Source organism: Bos mutus, chromosome 25, assembly GCF_027580195.1.
Source record: "Bos mutus isolate GX-2022 chromosome 25, NWIPB_WYAK_1.1, whole genome shotgun sequence".
NCBI classification, from domain to species: domain Eukaryota; kingdom Metazoa; phylum Chordata; class Mammalia; order Artiodactyla; family Bovidae; genus Bos; species Bos mutus.
This window is the reverse complement of record NC_091641.1, coordinates 34543571-34554069: the sequence shown is the minus strand read 5'-3', so window position 1 is coordinate 34554069 and position 10499 is coordinate 34543571. Positions and strand designations below refer to the sequence as shown.

General features: G+C 47.8%; 1 long non-coding RNA gene across 1 annotated transcript in view; it reads right to left on the bottom strand.

Annotated features, from left to right (window-relative positions):
• The window catches only part of LOC138985552 (uncharacterized), a 61210-nt gene that overhangs the window by 28583 nt on the left and 22128 nt on the right, over positions 1-10499 (bottom strand). The gene's annotated exons all lie outside the window — the stretch shown is intronic.

The following is a 10499-nucleotide window of genomic DNA, read 5'->3' as shown; positions in this document are numbered from 1 at the left end:
CCCTCCGCCACTGGCTCCGCCCCTCAGCCCCTCACCTGCAGGCTGGGACCTGCACCGCCTCCCCGCTCAGACCCCATCACGATCTAAAACCCCACCTCGATTAACACTTGCAGCCCAGCGCACCCTTTCGCTCCCGCTCCTCAACTGCTCGCAGACCCTCCTCCCACCTATCCGCTCCTGCACTCCCCACGCATTCCAGCTGTTCCCCGCTCTGCCGGGCCTCTGCGTTCCTCCCAGCCCTGCCCCGCGACCCCACCGCCCACCCCCAACTCAGGGAGTCTGCCCTCCGACGCCCTTCACGCAGCTCTGGGCTCAGTGGACGCGTGCTCCTCCTCTGTGCACAGCGCCCAGGCTCCCCGCACAGAGAAAAGGGCAGGGTGGTGCGGGGCAGAGGGCGGTCTTCCCACAGAGGGGGTGAGGGGGTGGGGTAGGGGCGGGGGGATTAGGAAGGACAGCTAGCACCTGTCCTGTTTCCAGGTCATCCTCAATAGCCTCTCCCTCCAGCTTCAACCACCCTTTCTCCAAAATCTTCCCTTTCAGTTGATTTTTCTAGGCTCGCTACAGAGAAAAAAGATCAGTTTTTTTACATAAAAATTCTTTAACGGATAACCAAAAGGTCCAACTGCATAGTAAGGGGAACTATATTCAGTATCCTATGATAAACCACAATGAAAAATAATTAAAGAAGAATGTGTGTGTGTGTGTGTGTGTAACTGAATCATTTTGCTGTAGAGCAGAAATTAAGAAAACATTGTACGTGGAAGCAACAGATGAATGGATAAAGAAGTTTGGTATATATATGTATAATGGAATATTACTTAGTCATGAAAAGGAATGCATTTGAGTCAGTTCTAATGAGGTGGATGAACCTAGAGCCTATAATACAGAGTGAAGTAAGTCAGGAGAAAAACAAATATCGTACATTAATGCATACATATGGACTCTAGAAAGATGGTTCTGATGAACCTGTTTGCAAGGCAGCAGTGTCCATGGGGGTGGCAAAGAGTTGGACAGACTGAGTGACTAACTCTTAGTGGAGACACAGAGAACAGACTTGGACACAGCTGGGGAAGGAGAGGGTGGGACGAATTGAGAGAGTAGCATGGAAACATATATTAATACATTTCCAAATGCAAAATTAGAAAGCCAGTGGAAATTTGCTCTGTGATGCAGGGAGCTCAAATCCTGTGCTCTGTGACAACCTCGAGGGGTGGGATGGGGTGGGAGGTGGGAGGGAGGTTCATGAGGGAGGGGACATATGTGTCCCTGTGGTTAATCCATGTTGATGTATGGTAGGAACCAATGCAATATTGTAAAGTGACTAGACTCCGATTAGAAATAAATAAAAATTTTAAAAGACCACATTGTAAATCAACTGTCCATCAATAAAAGTCTGGTTTCTAGTCTAGGCTCCTGGTCAGTTTTGAAAAGAGTAAGTGAAATGTTGTAATTTACATTTTTTAAAATCTCACTCTTCCTCCCGATTTTATTGTGGAGCAGAGACTGTCGGGAGACAGCACAGGAAGCAAGGAAGCCAGTTAGGAGCAACTTAACAACAGAAGCACAAGAGATGTTTGGATGGTCAGGCCACGGTGGTGGCGGCCAGGAGTAGGTAGAGAAGTGAATAGATTATCTTTTTAACTGAGAGGGGTTGACTTGATAGGATGTGGTGATAGACTAAGGCTGACAACTACTCTTTCCCTTGTTTAATTCTGTCTTACCAACACCATCCTTCTCTTCATCACTAGCGTCCTCATCTCCATCAGCAGCAGCAGCACCCTGAACAGAGCCATCACCAGCAAGAACACATGCTCCCCTTGATTTTACCACCCCATTCTGCTCTAGGACCCCTTCAACCACCATCTGAGTAAGACTGATATCTCCCGTTACCATCCCCTTCGTTATCCCAGGTGGCACAGTGGTAAAGAATCCACCTGCCAATGAAGGAGAGGCATGAGACGCAGGTTCGAGCCCTGGGTCGGGAGCATCCCCTGGAGAAGGAAGTAGCAATCTGCTCCAGTATTCTTGCTTGGAAAATCCCACGGACAGAGGAGCCTGGTGGGCTACAGTCCATGGAGTTGCAGAGTTGGCCATGATTGAGCATGAACGCACGCAAATAACCATCCCCACTAAAGAGTTCACCTTCCACTCTATCATGTTACTATCGTTATCTTCAATTACACCATCATCCAAACAGTCCTCAACTGTTCCATCGACATTTGGGAGCCTAACTGAAGGTACAATTCAATGAGGTGGGTCCCAGGACCCCCTAATAACGTCTTTAAGGTTTAATTCTTCTCTCTCCATTCCTCTACATCTCTCCGTTGTTTGTCCTCTCCTGGCTTCATTCTTACTCAGATTCTCATTGGTTGGAACCCCAGGAGCTACTTTTTTCATCACTTAGCAATCCCAACAAAAAAAACAAATGTCTTTCTCAGTGGTGCAAATCAGATTTCCAGGATTCCCATCTCTGACCCAGTCTCTAGGAATGACAGGAGTAGGAGGCACCACCTGGCCAAGCCTGGATCAGTCACCCCCCTGCTCCTGAAACCAAGGGAGAGTGAATCAGTCCCATCGTCATCATTTGAGTTAAGAGGCGTCCTGGCTGCCAGATGCAGCAAATAAAGGTGCCCCGTTAGTTACATCTGAGGCCTTCCCAGGGGCACTAGAGGTAAAGAATCCACCTGCCAATGCAGGAGACTTAAGAGATGCAGGTTCGATCTCTGAGTCAGGAAGATGCCCTGGAGGAGGAAATGACAACCCACTCTGTAGTATTCTTGCCTGGAGAATCCTCCAGACAGAGGAGCCTGGCGGGTTGCAGTCCATGGGGCCACAAAGAGTCAGACACAGCTGAGCACACACACTCACACACACACACACACACACACAGAGTTACATTTGAATTTCAGATGAATAATAAAGTTTTAGTATAAATATGCTCCATGCAGTATGTGGGAGATACTTATATTTTTATATTGTCTTTGGACTTCCCTGGTGGTCCAGTGGTAAAGAATCCACCTGCCGATGCAGGGGACACAGGTTCGATCCCTGGTCCAGGAAGATCCCACATGCCGTGGGGCAACCAAGCCTGAGAGCCACGACTGCTGAAGCCTGCACGCCCTGGAGCCTCTGCGTCACAAGAGAAGGCACCGCCGTGAGAAGCCCACGCCCTGCAACTAGAGGGTAGCTGCAGCCACCACAATTAGAGAAAGCCCATGCTCAGTAACAAAGACTCAGCGAAGCCATTAATTAATTATTTTAAAAAGAAAATTAAACTGTTGTTGCTGTTTAATCTGAAGTTCAAACTTAACTGAGCATCCTGTCTTTTCCCTGGCAAACGTGGCTGGCTCCCCAAGGGACAGTGAAAGTCACTCAGTCATGTCCAATTCTTTGCAACCCCGTGGACTACACAGTCCATGGGATTCTCCAGGCCAGAATACTGGAGTGTCCCCAAAGGACAACCAAGGCGCTATGACCACAGCCAGGAGAAGGGGCAGTGGCAGGGTGGATGATACCCCCTCCGCCTGGTGCAGGCACTTTCCTTCACTGGGTCCCACGTCCCTCATCCCCATAAGGAGACCTTCTTCCATGCCCCGTTGCAAAGACAACCTTGTAGGCTTTGATCATTCTATTTTTTCCTGAGGATTTTGATAGAATCTACCTGAATCATGCTCAGTCGCTGTAAAATGAACAGAAAGTAATGTTTTTCAATGAATCTGGGGCAGGGGAGGGGGCACATCAAACAACGGATGCTGTGACTACTCAGCCGGTCAACTGAAGAGGCAGGATAAAACCGGAAGGCTTCCAAGGCAGAAACCAAACAAAGCACCACCTTTAGGATTAAAGCCACACGCTGAACCCCGAGCTGGTAGAGAAGGGCTTTGCACAGGGGTTCAGGAGGCTGGTCTTGAGTCTTAAATCTGCGTGAGACCCGAGAAGTTGCCTCTCTGAGCTTCAGTTTGTGTTGTTGTTGTTTTTTTCCCAGCTGTAAAAAGCAGGTAATTGTACCCACCAGTCCCAGGAGGGCACTACGAGGGTGTCAGGATGGTGGGTGTAAAAGTACTTTGTGACCAGGTTTCCAGTTAAGAATCCACCTGCCAACCCAGGGGACACAGGTTCAATGCCTGGTCTGGGAAGATCTCACCTGCCTTGGGGTAACCAACACAACCACTAAAGCCCGTGCACCCTAGAGCCCGTGCTCCGCAACGAGAGAAGCCACTGCAACGAGAAACGGGCGCACCGCAGCCAGAGGGTAGCCCCTGTCGCCACAACTAGAGAAAGCCCACGAAGTGACGAAAACCCAGTGTGGCCGAAAATGAAGGAACGAGAGAAAGAAAGTCTGTTTTTAAAATTTTTTTAAAAAGTACTTTGTGACTTAGGCAGAGTCATGCCAATATTATTATTAGAAGAAGTGAGAGACACTTTGAGAAGCGGGGAGGAGTGCGTTTCAGAGATGCAAGGAACAAACATTTAAAAGAAAGAGAAGGGAAGGGAAGGAGGGAGGAAGTCAGGATCCTGGAAAGAAGGGTTTCCTTTCATTATGAAGCGTCGAGTGTCATGGGAAAGCCGATGTTTTTTTAATCGGTGAGCTCTGGATTTGTACAAGTGTGTAGCCCTGAGGCCCTGCCAGCCTCGCCAGCCTCACACACCTGGACCTCGAACACATGAGGTTCGTTCCTGCCTGAGGCTTCGCACATGCTGTTCCCTTTAACTGAAATACTCTTATCCCCACTTTTTAAAAAATATCTCAACTGAAAAATTACCTCTTTGGAAGTGAAAGTGTTAGTCGCTCAGCTGCGTCTAGCTCTTTGCCACCCCATGGATTGTAGCCCGCCAGGCTTCTCTGTCCATGGAAATCTCCAGGCAAGAATACTGGAGTGGGCTGCCATTCCCTTCTCCAGGGGATCTTCCCGACCCAGGGACTGAACCCAACTCTCCTGCATTGCAGGCAGATTCTTTACTATCTGAGCCACCGGGGAAACCTCCTCTTTGGAAAGGGCTTACCTAATCCCCAACTTAGGTTAAAAGCTCTCGGGATATGATGATTTATGATGATTCAGGTAGGGTTAATGCCCATCATAGCTCCTTAGGCTCTCAACCACTTAGCGCATTTCTACAGCACCCACTACACACACCTGTGTCTTTCCATGTATGGACTTCTCTCCCCAGGTGAGAAGACTGATATTGATGGAGGGTGAAGACCCCTAGAACACCAAGCATGAAAGAAGTTGGAAGATAAACAGCCTCAGCTATCTCCCTCCTTCAGGGAGGGAAAAGCTCTGAGGCCTGTCCTACTCCACCCCCTCGAGTTTCCCAGTGGGAGTGAACCCCAGCCGCCCACGGCAGCGAACTCTTCAATTGATAGCCTTCCTTCTTCATCTTAATTCCCTACTCTTGTACCAGTGTGTCCTAGGATCACCCGCCCCAATAAAATCGCTAGTCTTAAATCCTTATCTCAGAGTCTACTTCAAAAGAAACCCACACTAAAACACATGATATCTTGGCAACAACACTGTCCCCATAGTAATTAACAGTTTTTGAGCAATGAAGTTGTTTTCTACCATCTGTTCCTTTGGACATTCAGACAGGATGGTCGATACTATAGGATGGCTCATCCAACACCAATCTGACCCATCTGCCCCTTCACTTTTCTAGGTACCTTCTAGCCAGTGGTGGCCACGTGACAGACATAATCCTAACCAATGACTTAGAAGCAGAGTCTATTGGGAAACAAAAAAAGACCAGGCCCTGGGAGGAGAAGGCTTTTGATCCACTTGGGATAAAGATGTAATGTCTGGAAGTACAACAGCCATCTTGCAACCATGAGGCTAAACCTCCTAGTGAGTGGCAAAAACAAAAGATACAGAGTCTGAGGCTCTGATAGCATCACTGAACAGCTGCCCCACCCTTGAATTGCCTACCTCAGGAATTCTTATTAGAAGGTAAAACTAAGCCCCCATTTGTTTAAGCCACCCTCTCGGGATTGTCTGTGTTTGCAGATGAATTCCTTGTGAACCTCTGCAGACACAATGGTGTTGGTCCTATCCCAAGCACATCTCTGGCTTTTAGGTTAGTGCATGATACACAGTAGATGTGTAACAAAGATTTGTTGATTCAATAAATGAAAAGTCTTCCCAAAAGTCTCTTCTTGCAAGCACAGAGCTTATTTTGTGTGGCAAACTCATAAGGAACCAACTCGAAGTTATAGACATATAGCCAAGATATTGGTACGGTTATTAAAATCACCACACTAGAAGGAAATGGCCTCTGTCTATTAAGTCTCATGAGGTCATGATGTTGTTAGGAGTCATTTGACTCCATGGACCTGACCTGTGCATAACCATTTAAGTTTAAAGCCTCCACTTTAAAGCTTCCACTTTAAGTTTAAAGTCCCTAGAAACTTCTGGAGGGGCTGGCTGCCACTCTTCAAATCCTATATGATGTAATTAATTTTGAATGAAAAGGGATCAGTAATGCACTGGTCTAATTTTCCAAACACATGTCTGGCACGATACCAAGAGATGAAGGCTAAGCAGCCCTTTTTTCATTTCAGGGAATCTCTTCCCAAATTGGAATAAAAATCCCTCAGCCAGAGAGAAACCGCTGCTGGGAGCAATGTGGTAGGGAAAGAGCTAGAACCATGAGCCAGTGCACCTGGATTCTAGCACCACCACGAGCCTGCTGAGAGATCTGGACTGGTTGCTTCCCCTCTCTGAGCCTCAGTTTCCTCATCTGTAAAAGGGGCTAGCACAAGTGCTCTTCTGGGACTCTATTCCTGCAACAGCTTATATGCGGCATCGCTACAATGTGGAAGGCATCACCATGCACGCATGCATGCTTGTGTGCTCGCTCAGTCCTGTCTGACTCTTTGCAACCCCATGGACTGTAGCCCACCAGGCTCCTCTGTCCATGAGATTTCCCAGGCAAGAATACTAGAGTGGGTTAACATTTCCTTCTCCAGGGGATCTTCCTGACCCGGGGATTGAACCCAAGTCCCTTGCATCTTCTGCACTGGCAAGTGGGTTATTTACCACTGTGCTAGCTGGGAAGCCCATGTATATAAGCAACCTTCTCCAGTATTCTTGCTGGGAAATCCCATGGACAGAGGAGCCTGGCAGGTTATAATCTACGGGGTTGCAAAGAGTTGGGCATGACTTAGCAACTAAACCACAAGTAGGTATACAAATTTGTAAAAGCCAGACTTGCCTAGGCTTGAACAAAAGGAATTTTCCAAGCAATAATACATTTTAGGCATTCTAAAGCTGAACTGCAGGACACCTGGCTATACTTTCCAGCCTGTTCTCCAGACCAACACCTAACATGCGACGTAGGGGGAAGAAACTGGGTAGCTGATGTCCACAGGCACGCCAGGCCACTTGCCCCTGCAGTTCCTCATCACTGAGACAGAAATAGTAGGTTAGCTAGAAGCTTCAACAGTTCAGCTAAGGGGACTTCCCTGGCAGTCCAAGGCTTTTCCATCCAATGCAGGGGGTGCAAGTCCGATTCCCTGGTCTGGAAGCTAAGATTCCCACATGCCTCGTGGCCAAAAAAACCCCAAACCATAAAACAGAAGCAATATGGTAACAAATTCAATAAAGACTTGACTGAAGATCCTATGTGACTCAACTGGGACCCAGTGCAACCTAATAAATAAATATTTCCAAAAATAAAGCAAGCAGGGGACTTCCCTGGTGGTAACTCAGCTGGTAAAGAATCCACCTATTCAATAAAGACAATGATACACACACACACACAAAAAAGTCTTTTAAAAAAATAATAATAATAAAGTGAGCACATTCAGGGACTTCCCTGGTGGTCCATCGGCTAAGACTCCACATTCCCAATACAGGGTTACATCCCTGTTCAGGTGACTAGACTTTACATACTGCCACGAAGACCGAAGATCCCACGTGACTCAACTAAGACCAGTGCAACCTAATAAATAAATATTTCCAAAAAAAAAAAAAAAAGCAAGCAGGGGACTTCCCTGGTGGTAGCTCAGCTGGTAAAGAATCCACTTGCAATGCAGGAGACCCCAGTTCGATTCCTGGGCCAGGAAGATCCACTGGAGAAGGGATAGGCTACCCACTACAGTATTCTTGGGCTTCCCTTGTGGCTCGGCTGGTAAAGAATCTGCCCGCAATGCGGGAGATCTGGGTTCAATCCCTGGGTTGGGAAGATCCCCTGGAGAAGGGAAAGGCTACCCACTCCAGTGTTCTAGCCTGGAGAATTCCATGGACTGTATACGGAGCGACTTTCACTTTCACTTTCCCGGGTGGTAGAGTGGATAAGAATCCGCCTTGCAATGCTGTGGGCACGGGTTCGAGCCCACGTTCGGGAAGATCTCACATACCGCAGAGCAACTAAAGTCCATGGGCCACAACTACTGAGCCTGCGCTGTAGACAGCCCACCAGCCACAACTACTGGGACCACGTGCTGCCAACTGCTGAAGCCCACAGGCCGAGAGACTGTGCCCTGCGGCAGGCGGAGCCCCTGCAGTGAGAAGCCGCGCGCAACGAAGAGCGGCCCCCTTGCTCACGGCCGCTGAAGCGAGTCCGTGCACGGGAATGAAGACCCGGCGCAAACAAAATTAATTAATTTTTTTTTAGGTAAGAACAATTCTCTTTTCTCCCTCCCTCCTTCCATTCTTCCCTCTGGCCCTGGGGTTTTGTTGAGAAACACCTTTCCATTGTTAAGAAATCTCTCTTTTCTACAACAACCTAGGGAAATGAGGTGTCTAGACACAGGCCAGACGAGCCTGGCCTTACCCAACCTCAGCCACGACTTAAAGTCTGAATAGAATCCCCCAGAGAATGTGTAGGCAGGGACTCCTGGGATGGGCTGGACCGGGGAGGTGTGGAAATGTTCAATATAAAAACCGTGTGTAACTTTGATCACATGCATAGCTCTGGGAAGATATTTAACTAGTTCTTCCTGAAATAACACAGGTAAAAACATTTAGCTGGAGCCTTACCCATAGTAAGCGCTCATGATATATAAGACCTAATTATTAGAGTTTTAATCATGCTACATGCAGCATTTTCTCTTCAACTGTCATTACATCATTCAGTTGGACATCATTTGCAAACATATAAACCTCAATCTGCACCTTGCACTAGATAGAAAAATTAATTCCAAAGGGCTCATAGGCCTAAGTGCAAAAACTAAAGCTATAAAACTACTGGGGACTTCCCTGGTGGTCCAGTGGTTGAGAACCCACCTTCCAATGCAGGGGATGTGGGTTTGACCCCTGGTTGGGGAACTAAGATCTCACACGCCACAGGGCAACTACTGAACCCACGTCCTGCGACGAGGGTCTTGAGTGTTGCAACCGAGCCCCGACACAGCCAAAAATAAATGAATATTAAAAAAAAAATAGAGGAGGACATAGGAAGAAATCCTTGTGGCCTTGGAGTAAGCAAGATTTCCTAGGCAAACACAAAGAACACAATTCACAAAAGAAAGAAGTGATGGTCCCCAGTGAGCCCACCTTCATGTAATTCCCGTCTTTGTGACTGTGAGTGAGACATGGGACGTGTGTCTAAAGAGCAGCATGCAGCAAAGGCAGCAGGATGTCATTTCTGTGGTTATAAGAGACTGTGATGATCTTGCTGGCATGCTTTCTCCGTTTGCCTTCTCAACCTGCACACTTCATGTTGCAAAGGCCAGCATGGCCAGCAGCTATACATGGCCCTCCAGCTAGTGAGGAAATGAGACCTTTAGCAAACAGCTCTGGAGGAATTCAGTCCTGCCAACAACCCGAGTGAGCTTGGAATCAGATCCTATCTCAGTGGAGCTTTCAAATGAGACCCCAGCCCCAGCCAACAGCTTGACTGTAGGCTTAGGAAAGACTGAAGCAGGACTTCCCTGGTGGTCCAGTGGTTGAGAATCCACCTGTCAATGCAGGGGACATGGGTTCAACCCCTGGTCTGGGAAGATGCCACATGCCACAGGGCAACTAAACCCATGCATGACATTCACTGAGCCCAAGCTCCAGAGCCCATGTGCCCTGGAGCCTGTGCCCTGGAAGAAGAGGAGCCAATGCAATAAGAAGCCTGCGCCCTGCAACTAGAGAGTAGCCCTCACTCACCGCAACTAGAGAAAGCCCGAGTGCAACAAAGACCTAGCACAGCTAAAATAAATTAAAAGAAAAAAAAAGACTAAAGCAGAGGCCCTAACCTATCTACGCCTGGCCTCCTGATCCACAGAAATGGTGAGATAATAGAGATGTGCTCTTTAAGCCATTAAATCGGTGGTGATTTGTTACACGGCAACAGACAACTAATACAATTGGCAGGTTTCTGAAGAGCAATCAGGGGCTTTGTGTTGAGGACCTTAACAAGGGCATACTCCTGATCCTGAATTTCCACTTTGAGAAATAGAGAAGCAATTGCTCCAAAAGGTACATTCAAAGATGCTCATCACAGAGTTCCCCAGTCTGAGAAAAGTATCTGATGTTTCATGAGGACCTGCTGTTACAGAGTCCAGGCTCACTCTG